Below are 13425 nucleotides of genomic sequence, written 5' to 3' on the forward strand. Positions count from 1 at the left end.
TGACAAACACAGATTACCCCAGACGTATAATTATAAATGGCAGTGAGATAGAACAAATCCAGGAATATATCTACCTAGGTCAAATCCTGAGACTTGACAGAGAAAACCAAAGTGCGGAAATTACTAGAAGAGCAAGACTAGCATGGGCAGGATTTGGAAAACTTAGTTGGATACTTAAGAACCACAAAATACCCCAATACTTAAGGAGCAAAGTGTTCAATCAATGCATCCTTTCTATCATGACATATGGATGTCAAACCTGGACCCTAACCAAGGCAAACATGAATAAACTAGCCACAACAGAAAGAACAATGGAAAGAGCAATGTTAGGTATACGACTGTACTATGGAGCTTCACGGGCCACACTGCTAGACAAAAAGACCAACGTTGAAATACTACAATACAACATTGGAGACCTTACGAAAGTAAACGACAAAGAGGAAGACCACAAATGAGATGGGTTGATGACATTAAAAGAACAGCCGGAACAAATTGGATATATGTTGCTCAGGATAGAGACCGATGGAAGGAGTTGGGAGAGGCCTATGTCCAAACATGGACTACAGAAGGCTCAGAAGAAGAGAAGAAGAAGAATAATATTTATGGACGAAATTTTTAAGACATGCACAAGAAGTAAAAAACTGAATGCAGGGTGTAGAAATCTGCAACGAGTAAAAATCTCGGAAGGAGTATTTGCTGACGATTTAGTGCTAATTGAAAGAACTAAAAAAGAACTTAAGAATAATTTGGAAATATGGAAAGAAGTACTCACTGAAAACAAATAAAGGTAAATATTAACAAATCAAAAGTTATGCAGAGAGAAGAAACAAGAGAAGAACTTAATATAAAAATTTAAGGAACAAAATTAGAACAAGTGAAAACTTTTACACACAGGAGTTTTAATAAAAAAAAAACAGGATCTCTAGAACCATAAATGAATAGCAGAGTAGGGAAAACCCTACATCTATATCATACAATGAACAAAAAATTTATATGCAGGAAAGAAATATCACGGCATACAAAAATGAAAGTTTTCGAAGTATTTTATAGACCTGTCCTGACTTTTGGCAGCGAATCATGGGCACTATCGGCACGGCAAAAGAGCAAGAGACATACTATAGAAACAAAGTTTTTAAGAAGAGTTAAAGACGTTACCAAAATGGGTAAAATATTGAACACACAGATATAGAATAGAGACAAATAAGTTGGTGGGGTCATTTACAACGGATAAAGGATACCGTACCAGTGAGAAAAGTGTGGGAAGTAACAATTTTAAAAAACAAAAAGGCTAAGACAGACATGAGATAAAGTAATCGAAAAGATATTGGAGAGAAGAGGTGTAGCATGGACAGAGGCAAGAATGTTGACACGAACATCTTCTCTAGGTTTGCATATTTTATTACTCAATAATCATCTTCATCTTACATAAAACATTTAGTAATTAGTTATTTCTTCTCCTTTTTCTAGTGCCTTTCCGTTACAAAATGTGGGCATTATTATTTTCACAGTGATAATGTCATTCATTGCTGCTCTGGTTAGTCCTGTAGTGGATTTTCTAAATCAATTTTATTTCATTCTTTAGCCAGAATATTTTTCTTGTGTTAATGTCGTTTTGTTTCTAATCCTAAACTTTTCCTTGCAGAAAGCATTTCAATAAATTATAGCTTATTTGACTTCACAGTTAAATGCTAACAAGGTATAAATATAATAAATAATATATTTTTTAAATATTGTAATTATTCGAATAACAGTTATATATGTGAAATAAAATACACACACTCCCATCATTTCGATTTGGTTTTAAACATATCAAATATCCGCAAAATTATTAAAACCCCAAACCCTCAAAAATTGCATCCCCTTTCTTAAACAAAATAATGAAGGGTAGTCATAACATATGGTATTTTCGTTAAGTGATTTTTCCCGCTTGATGTTTGGCGCCCAAGAAGAGACCTACTCGTCCGTCATCGACCTTCTGTCGCTTCTTTATCTTTCAATCTAGGAAGCGTGGCAAGGCAGATGAGCGGTACTATTATCTTGCCATTACTTAATGATCTTTTGTCAAAAAAATGTCTTGCATGGTATTATCTTTTTTCGTTGAGACTGTGAATGGAAATCTATTGATACGGTTTTTATAAAAAGGTGTAATAAAAAGTTAATCAGAAAAGAAAGTTATTGACGACCTCGAAATCCATTGGCATTAACTCATTTAACAATAGAACAAGCAGATTACAATAATAATTGTAACAATAACTATGCTATTGTATACACAGAATTTTAGTAATTACACTGTTTTTTTTTCATTTTGACATTTTCTTTCATTGTGTAATAAAAAAAATTACATTTTAAAATTTTTATTTCTATAATTTGATAAATATGACAGTTTAGCAATAGGACTATTAATGTGTTTCTTTTATATTTTTATGTTTTCGTTTGTTAACATTTAACAATTTTATTTATACTTGATAATATCTATAAATGTATAATAATCAATAAATTCTCAGGTGGTCAAAGTTGTTTGAGAAGATAAATTGATTCACATATTTCAACTTATAAATACCCCAGTAGTTTTTTTATTGAATATACCACATCAAACATGATAGGTTGTTAGTGTTATACAGTAGTTTCTTAGTTATACATTTTGTGTTTGACTTATACAAACTAAAAAATATAGAATATATCTAATATATAATAATATTTACAAAAAGATTGATCCCATAAGACGCTATAAATTTCATATAAAACGATCGATTTCAGAAGATCAATGAGTATCGCCATAACGCACAAGTGAATATTTGTGCGTTAAACTAAATAACACAGGTAAACAAGAGACTAGGACTAACATGGGCAAGTTACAGAAAACTGATGTGAGTCTTTAGTTCAGATATTCCCATGTGTTTTAACAGGAAGGTATTTTATCAGTGTGTGCTTTAGGTTCTAAAGTATGAAGTAGAAACACTAATACTTACCAGAAAAGTAATAAATAAAAAACGTAGTGTAGACCGCACTGAAGAGCTCAATGTTGAATGTTGAATAGTTATGAGAAAAACGGGTGTAACGAACGAAGTTAAAAGAATTATTACGCTGAAAGGTAACTGGGCAGGCCATGTTGTCAGAGTTAAAGATGAAAAATGAATCAAGAAAATATTAGAGTGAAGACCTAAACACAATATTCATCGTAAGTGCACCCAGCACTAGATTCAAGATGCTCAAGACCGGAAGCAACTGAGTTACTTACGGAAGGCCTATGTTCAGCAACGGACTCAAAACGGCTAAATAGTGATAATAATGATGAAATACAATAAGTTGCGAGAAAGACAAAGTAAACTATTTTTATTGGAATTAGTCCAAAATTTATGAAAAATGATTCTCGTTGTTTACCGTAGAAGAATGAAAAACATCTTCCATGTGTGAAATATGCAACACAGGAGCATATTCACATTATTTATCAGCTATCAAATATTTTAAAGAAACTGTATTCAACTCTACCCTACAATGTTTTTTATATTTTAATATATTTAATATCCTACTGCAAGCTTTGGCGCATCGCCTTTGATAACGTCTGTTGCAATGACAAACAAAACGTAAGGAAGAAATAATTATAGACTATATAAACCCAAAACAAAAATGTATCTTAATACGTTAGGATAATATGGTTATGGAAGTGTAAGTGCATTTTTTGATATTTAATCATGTAAATACGAATATAACAATATTAATGGCTGATTTTGCTGATATAAACAAAATTTATTTCTTTAATAACTATTCATTCTATTAAAATCTAATTAATGCAGAGTCAATATGGCACGATATCAACAGGATATCTGCACTTATTAATTACGTAAATGATAAATTTCCAATTATTACTGCTTCCTAATTTTGTAAACATTTTTCATGAAACTGATTAAAATTGCTTCATTAGACAACAATAATTATATAAATTTTCTCAACAAAAATTTTATGCTTTCTAGAAGTAGCAACTTCTTGCAAAACTGCATAATAATTTTTTATAGAATTAGGTAACCGTACTTTAAAAAGTACCACGTTTGATCAGAGAAACTACTTCTTGGTAAAATATTCTTATAATTCCACAGTCTCGTCGAACTTAGAGCTAGAAGTATAATTGAACAACTGTTTTTAGTGTAAACCTCAAATTACTGCAATCTAAAAAAAATAATGATTTTTAAATGTTGCTTTACCCAAATTGTAATTATAATAATAAGATTTATTGCTGCAATATTACCAACCAACGCTTGGTGTCGACATTTTAACACTAACTTCTACATCAAATGTTGGTTGTAAACACTGTATTATTTCCACGTGGAACTAATAATTTTCAAAATATTTCAAACAGAATATTATAACATTATTCTAAAGTATGGTTAAGATATAATAACCGTAATTTAATTACTTTATCTTTTTGTGGAATTCTGTGTAAAACAAATTACACTATATCAATATTGTTTAAACACTTTTTTCATTCTAAAATATTCACAATAACATAATATATCTCATAACATACCAAAAAATTATAGTCTAAGATCTCACTGCAGGTTTCATAACGTAGTTATCAAACTCACCTTTATACATACATTTAAAATTAGAAGAATACATTGATAATATGTTGCCAGTCAAAAAATGGATATAAATATTTTTAATTTAGTCAATAGTAATTAATTTTTGAGCAAAAATTTTATTTGGTTCATTTATTTTTTAAATAAAATGTTTCTCGTGACGTACATGCATGTTTTTTTTTTATATAAAATTAAAACTAATTTTTTTATTAATTTGATGACATTAGGTTTCCTGAGAAAAAATGGTCGCAAATTAGGGTTGCCAGCTGTTAGAAATGCGGAAAATGAAACATACAGTAAAAGACGGCTAGCGCGCAACGCTACTGGTTTAAAGTGTCAATTGTGTGAGTTTTTAAAGCATGCGTCGCGTGTCGTTAGGATATATTATAATATACGTATTATCACTTGTCAATCCAGTGTCGTTGCGCTCTAATTCTATTTAACTTTATCTTTGATACTTGTCTGCAAAATTTTATTAATTTGATTTAGCTCTCAGATATTAATAATCCTATTTTGTTAAATCTATCTTAAAGAATTTTTTCTGTACAATATTGAAGCTTACATAAGGTAGAACAGATTTACCAAGGCAGTAAATGATTAGGGCATCAGCGTATCAGGCATATTTCTTGGGAGGGAGCAAAAAAGGACCTGCAACGTTCGTTGATTGCAAGAATGAATAGAGTTGAACTTAATACAGATCCTTAAGAGACACCCTGATTTTGAGCAAGAGATTAAGAAAGTTTACTGTTGTCAAGTACTTTAAAGGTTCTTCTAGTTAGATGCTTTTTACAAACGAAAGAATATTACAATCTACAGTAACAAAAAGAATACTACAATTAAATTATAGTAGGAGAGTTTGTCATTTATTGCGTTTCTGGAGATTTAATCAAAAGTCCCTTTAAATATACTTGCTACAATATCTTGTTGATTGTTGATTGCATGGCAAATGTGTGTTTGAAAAAAAAAAGGTTGCCAAGAGTATACCGGTGACATCAGACGCAGGATTGAGCGTCAGGAATAATATTATGCTATTCAAGAAACCAAGTAAGTCTTTTATTTGTCATTTCAATCGGAAGAAAAGATTTAGCAGTTATGAAGGATTGATCAGGTTTTTTTATTGAAATAATTATAGAACTGCGGCAAATATCTAGAAATTAATGTGTTCCAGATAAGGTCATAAATTTTAAGAAGTTTTTTTAAATATGTACTGAAGAGGTTTTAAAAAAAATATAAGGTATATCTTCGGGAACAGCAGAAGATTTTGCACAGGAGGACAAGGAACAAATTTCAGTTTATGTAAAATGAAGGGGTGTGAATAAACATAACATCATGTGGAGTTGACGAAAAGGTGAAGAAATATTTTGTGTGTAAGTAACTGGAACGGGAAGCTGTTTTACTTTTATTGAATTTATCTCTGAAATAATTTGCGAGTGTTTTAGCAATTACTTAGCTGTCAGAGACAACTGTATTGTTAAAGATTAAGGGAGGAATTTTAAGGTGAGTTTTATTGCCTTTGATTTGTAAATTGCCGTTGAGTTAATTTTTTCTATAGTTAAATGGGATTTGCATTGTGTGTTAGGAAGGAAGTGTAATTTTGCCACAAAGATCTTTTGCTTTGCTTTAGCTTTAAGTTATTTGAGTATTAAGAAGATTTCCTGGGTTTTATTTCGCCAATATTTATTTATGGTATTCTTGTATAAACAGATGGCGTTATTTTAATCAGAGTTCCACCAGGATACCGTTTTGTGAATATGGGAGATGCTTTTTACCGGTATGAGATTCGGCAACAGTAAATAAGCATTCCGTAAATATATTTAAAGTAATCTTAATATCCTGTGTAATAATCAAGAAGAATATAAGATAACAGTATTTAAGTTTTAGAAGTAAATTTTAACCAATTAGCGTTTTCAAAGTTCCAGAAATTTAGTAGTTATAGTTGGAAAAGCTATAATGTATGATTATAGGAAAGTGGTTTCTATCATGTAGATAGTCAAAAACTTTCCTGGAAAGGGAAGATGCAATTTTGGGGTCACAAATGACTGAAATGATCTGAGGGATATTAAAATGGGTATTATGTCCAGCAGTTAGTAGAAAGATGTTTAAACAATTTAAAACGTTTTCAATAACTTTGCCTCAGAAGTACGGAATGGGCCTTAAATTCTGTTAAAGGTATTAAAAAAATATTGGTCAAAATACTACACACTAGGAAATAAATAAAATCTTTAAATGAGAAATCACTTACAATGGAAGAAGTGTGAAGACGAAACATCATAAACACCAGTTTCACAGCTTTATTTAGTATAGAAAATTTACTGATATAGAAATAATCATGTTTTTAGTTCTGTCATTAAAATTTTTTTCCTGTTTTATTTTAGATTTAATATTACAGAAATTTAAATTGGTTATCAAAATATGTTTGCAAATTTGAATTTACTAATGTAATAGAAACTCTATTTCTATAAAAGGTTTATTTTTTACGGCGTTTTTTTATTAAAGAGACTTGGAAAGTGTTTCGATTAAATGTAAGAATGAAGAATTTAACAAATGATTAAAGTAGTTGCGCTAGTACGTGATAGTACGTGTTCGGCATACTCATGACTTCTAGTACAGTGTAAGGATGGCACTACACTTTAATAGACACGTAAAGTTGATTGATTGCATACGTCGAGTCGGCATACCAACAATCTTTACACGAAAAATAAATTGGAGTAAATTATAAGGGAATAAGTAAGTCATTAATAACTGCTTCCTCATTATGAATGCGCTGTACCACTCTTGAAGACTTTCTTCAATCGCGCCAATCATTTTTATTATTATTCTTTGCAAACAACCTCACGATCTGTTTCTGATGCAAACAATAATAGTGATCTGTATCAATAAATTATTAGTACTTAAAAACTATTTATAGTAACAAGAAATATGTAAATGTTCAGTGATATTGATTATTTTCTAGATACATATATATATATATATATATATATATATATATATATATATATATATATATATATATTAATTACATAAAATAATTATTACGAAATACTTTACCACTTAATTTTACCAATAGCTTATTTGTATTATTCTTCTTTTTATCTTTCTTATTGAACATTAAAAAATTTACGTCTTTATTCTATCTCTCCCTCTATCTCTCTATCTCTCTTTACTATCTGGCACCTATCATGTGTCTCTGATTGAATTTATTTCCATAAGCCAATACAGTTTTTGTATAATACATATTTTGTTCTTAATTATTTATTATCATTTAATTTAGACTGCGACAACAAAGAGGATTTATTAATATTTTTGTATGTATTTCAGCATGTATCAATCATTCAATATTTTAGTATGTATCAACCTTGAAGATTTTGCAATTTCTATTGATATTGAATTTGTTTCCGTTGCTGTCAAAATTCTTCAGTTTTTAATAATAAAATATATCCTAATATTTTGCATTTAGTATTTAGTCTTGTACTACACTTTTTCTTGGTCAATTAAGCTTTAAATTTTAGACATCTGGTTATATATGTAAACGGCAAACGTTCGCTTCTCGAATACTCACTAAGATTAAGGTGTAGAAGAAAATTAAATCCAAATTCTTGATTAGGTATGAAAGTTTTTCTCTAGAAGTAGAATTTTTGTAAGTAAAATTAAATCGACCGATATATTCCTGATCAAGCAGCAAATTGGGTGTTTTCTCTGGCTTTGCGTAGCATTATTGCTTCTGTAACTGCAACTAACATGGCTCAAGTTATTCGTTCTACATCTATCCATACTCGCAAAGGATTTTAAATCCAAAAGCAGTAAGTGCCAAAAATTTTAAAATTTGTTTTCTGGGAAATTCTGTCAAAATTTCATTAGTCATAAGTTAGCATTTTTTTATTGTATTGATCTTACTTCTTATTTCATTTATACTAATTTTTCCTGACTTATTATATCTAATACATACAATTATTAATTGTATTTACATTTGTTTGGATATATTTTTTAATAAAAATATGTTTAAAATGATCTTGCTGCTTAACTCAGTTTTATTTATTATCTCTAAATAGGTGTCTTTTAGGTGTCCATAACTTCTGCTGTTGGTGAATCTCTAACTATCCACCCCTTTTTTTTTCTTAGGCGCTTTCGTTTATAAATTATAGTCTTATCTACTATTATCTACTACTTATGATCTACTACTTATTATCTACTATTAGTTTAATCAAATAATTCTTTATCGATTCCTGTTTAACTTGTCTACTACTAAACCCTAAAACTTAAAACTTTTGCAAATGGCGCCAAATATAAATTTGATTTCGACATTTGTTAAGTAGATAAACGCAGAATATATATCAAAATGTCATGAATCTGATTACTTCGCAAGAACGCGAAATAATTGTTTCCATTTTTTTGCACAACAATTCGTTGATTGTGTTGGCGCAACGTGAATTTCGTAGCAGATTTCCTGGCCATATCACACCAACTGAGAGACAACACGAGAGGTTTTTAAGGCTAGACGGTACTGGAGCAACCGTTCTACATAAAATATTATTGCTTTTCACAGGATATCGAAACATCTAACATCGACAATACAACGTGCCGGGCAATTTTGATCAGCCGGCGGTCCCTATGTAAAATTTTGGTGACAGATTTTAAGGTGTTCCCTTATAAAGTGGAGTCGACGTTAGCTGTCGATCGCCGAATGCGTATAACCTATACTAGCGCCATCCTGAATGTCAACGAAGAGGAGGACGATTTTTCATCTAAAGTTATCATAAGCGATGGGTTCATTTCTATATTAGCTGTTTCTGGGGCACCAAAAACCTATGTATCACCCATGAAGAGCGGTTACACTAGCGGTTACAAGCAAGGTTTTTAGGCAGTTAGCATATCTCAGGCTGTGGACGAAGCGCGATACAGAGTTAAAAATTACCAAATTTTTTTCCTCAATTGGATAAATTGGGACTACAGAACGGAAAGCTTTTAATTTGTAGCGAGGATCGATTACTATTAATTATGATTCATCAATATGAATTATTCTTCTTCTTTTTCTTCTTCTTCCTCTTTATAAACAATTCTGCTTGTTCGTTGGTGAATTAATACCTCTATGGAAGGTTGTCATCTTTTGCGCGGTCGTCCGATACTTCTGTCGATTGGTGAGTTATCTCTTGCTATTTTGACGACACGGGTCTCCTCCATTCTACTTATGTGGTTATTTCATTTTTTTTTATATTTTGTGTCTATTTATTTATAAACTATACGGTACATTTTCTTCTAATGTCTTCACTTCTCTTTTGATCTCTCAGCGTATTTCCTGTAATTCTTCTTAGTACTCTCATCTCTGCCGTTTCCAGTAGCCTTTGAGTTGTAGCTGTGTCGGGTCTTGTTTCTGAGGCATATGTCTAATATATGTAATAATATGAATTATTATAACAGAATACCTTCTAATTTCTAAAAATATTTTTACGTCATACTTGTATAACTTTAATTACCAAATCATGCCGACAATAATAAAAGTGCATTTTTGCAGGACATGCGGGCCATCCCGCCGGACAAAGCGTCAGTCCCGTCCTGCAGAAAAATCGGTGTCCCGTCCCGCAGCAAAAATTGATGTCCCGTCCCGCAGGACAAAGTTAGGAACGTTACATCCCGCGTGCATCCCTACATAGCGTCATACTGGATAATAACTAATAGGTCTAAATTAAATAATAAATAGAAAGACTAGAAGAAAACGATATCAACAGAAATGGTAATGGATATATATGACAAAAAAAACATATAAATATATAAATTCTAATGACCAAATTCATCCTTTAAACGAGAAAAAATTTTAAAAAAATTCTATTTGTGTCAAAATTAACTTACTACAAGCATATTAAGCATATGTATAACTTTAAGCCATTTTATTATTTATTTTTGTTTTAGAGACTTTATTTAATAGTAAAATGTATATGATGCTTACTCAAGTTAAAAAAAGGATTTTATGAAAATTTGTTTACATTCGTTTTGCATTACCAGTAGTCAAATTTTATGAGACGTATCTTTTTCATGACAATGGTTATGTTTTACAGTCAATGTTGTAAATTGCGTATATTCTGTTTCTATGGTACTCCTATAGATAGTTTAGCTGCGATGCGGAATCGCATGTATTTGCAAGAGTTAGTAGTGATGAACTCAACAGCGTTGCCGTTGCCATACTGTAGATAATTCCTTAAGCGCAACAAGAATATTATGGACAGATAACTTTCATAGTAGTATTAATATTATATATATATATATATATATATATATATATATATATATATATATATATATATAGTGAACAAGCGATAAACGCTTGTCATCAACGCTGATCAAATAGAATACAAAACTCAAATATTTGGGTGTGCAGCGGAAGATGGGACAAAGATGTACTCTTTTTAGTAAACCAAGCTTTCGTAAATCTTTATTTGCATCATCAGGGTGCTACAATAAACAAAATTAGTACAAAATACAGAAAAAGAATTATTTTGCATTTTACACTAATTCAGGTTACACTAACCTGAAGTGAGGATATCGGTCATATTCCGACATCATTGAAAACTATTTCAATCTTTTTAATAGAAAACTTTTCACAAAAGGTGTTTGTAACACCTCAATATATGCATTTGACATTGTTTGACATCTATATATGTGACTTTACAATTGTTAGAACTGAAGAAGTACAGAAATACTGCACGAAACGTTTTCTATTAAAAGATTGAAATAGTTTATTTATTTTTTTTTCTCCTTGACCGATATCGATGCGATGCGAGCACCCTGCGAAGAAGTAGTCGCTAAAAATATATAAAGAAGCCGTATATCAAAGAAATAAAAGACAACAAATATTTTTTCTTCTCTTATCTGATATTTTATGTGCTCTGTGTCTGTTTCCTTCCTCTTTTTCATAACACAGCCGCTCATATTTGTAGTATAGTATTCAAATATTTCTGATCTTGGAACAAAAATACAGAAAGGTGCATAATATTAATTAGGTGAAAATCGTAGTCATCTGAATACGACAAAAAGCATATATTATATCTAGGACCACAATAGAAGACCAGAAAATATTAAGTAAATAAGTACAATGGCATGTGCATCATTCGCCAAACTTAAAAAGTTTCTTTTTTGTCGGAATATAAGGTTAGGACTACGCCCAAGAATGCTTCGATGTTACGTATTCACTTCTTTTCTTTATGGCTTGGAAGCATGGACAATAAACGAATGCATCTAATATTGACTATCAAATAAAGAAAATTTGAGTACTTTGACCATGTTATGAGAGGTCAAAGATACTCATTATTGCAGCTGATTATGTAAAGCAAAATTCGAGGAAAGACGAAGAATATCGTAACTTAAGAACTTAAGGAAATGGTTTAAATGCAGTAGTGCAGAATTATTTAGAGCGGCAGTCATCAGGGTTCGCACAGCCATGATGATTTTCAACATTCGATAGATGATGAAATTTAAATAACAGGAGATCTATCTTAAAGAAATGTAATACAAAGATGAAAGAAATATGAAGTCGCCTTTGTGCAATTCAACTAAGATTTTAAATGCCTTTGAGATTAGACATGCTCAATGTACCTAGCTATAGTGTACAAATACATGTAAGGCCAATTTTCTTTTCTGAAGATTTGTATGGACATCAATGTCAATAAAGTAATTGACATTGATACAATATAAGTATATATAAGTATATATATATATATATATATATATATATATATATATATATATATATATATATATGTATATATGTATATATATTATGTATATACATATATGTATATATATATATATATATATATATATATATAGACAATATCTATATATATATATATATATATATATATATATATATATATATATATATATATATAGATGGGGGTGTGTGTATACATATGTTTAACATAAACTTAACATATATTATAAGAACAACATAGGTTATATTATATTGTGTTTATATGGTTTTAAGCCACAATTACTTATAACGAAAAAATAAAAATTACATTTTTAAATATAAGTTTGAAGTTTCGATTTTCACTTTATAAATCCTTTTCAAACAATATTATTTGAGAATTTTTGTCAAAAAGAATGTATAACCGCAAAAGTTGTTAATAAAGTTATGTTAATAACCTCATCAACAACTTTGTAGTTGTTAATATCTTCATGAACAACTTTGACTGTTATACACTCTTTTTAAGAAATATCTTAAATAATCTTTTTTGAAAACCATTTCTGGAGTGAAAGTTGAAATGTTAAATTTTTAATTAAAAATTAAATATTCAATACTATCAATTGTTGACATTGTCGTTAATCCCATATAAACGCAATATTTAACTTAAACATGCCACAAGGAAATAGTTTCAGAATTTAGAACGTTAGAATTAGTTATGTATTATACTCATCTTATTTTTTTTAATAAATTGAAGTGACCACCTTGCTGCTAAAAATACTATACATATACCCAACCTCTATTATTTAATTCAGTGTTACTTCGTATTAACGCCTTGGTGTTAATTAAAACAAATTACAAAATAGTATGTGTACAAAGAATTTAATTTGATTAAAACACCGTCAATCGTAAACATAGTTCTTACCGTTGTATCGACGCAATTAGGCATATAATACGCTAAGATAGTTACACTTTGGCAACTGCGCGTTTTGCCGTGATTTAGTACGTCATTCCTTTACTCGAACGTATTCTGACTTTAACGCTCGTTGTAGTTGTTAAAAAACCTTGCTCACTTCCGCTCCGGTACCGCCTCTTCGTGGGGGAGTTCTAAACTACTGGTTGCATTGTTTCACTTATTTATTGGAGAAAAAAATATTTGCTACTCGTCGAGTTACT

The 13425-nt window shown here is 30.2% G+C and overlaps 1 protein-coding gene across 7 annotated transcripts in view; it reads right to left on the reverse strand.

The window, feature by feature from the left end:
* LOC140443476 (uncharacterized) overlaps nt 1-13425 on the reverse strand; it is a 447648-nt gene that overhangs the window by 406220 nt on the left and 28003 nt on the right. The window lies entirely within an intron of this gene.

The sequence above is a fragment of the Diabrotica undecimpunctata genome, chromosome 6 (genome assembly GCF_040954645.1).
Source record: "Diabrotica undecimpunctata isolate CICGRU chromosome 6, icDiaUnde3, whole genome shotgun sequence".
NCBI lineage: Eukaryota > Metazoa > Arthropoda > Insecta > Coleoptera > Chrysomelidae > Diabrotica > Diabrotica undecimpunctata.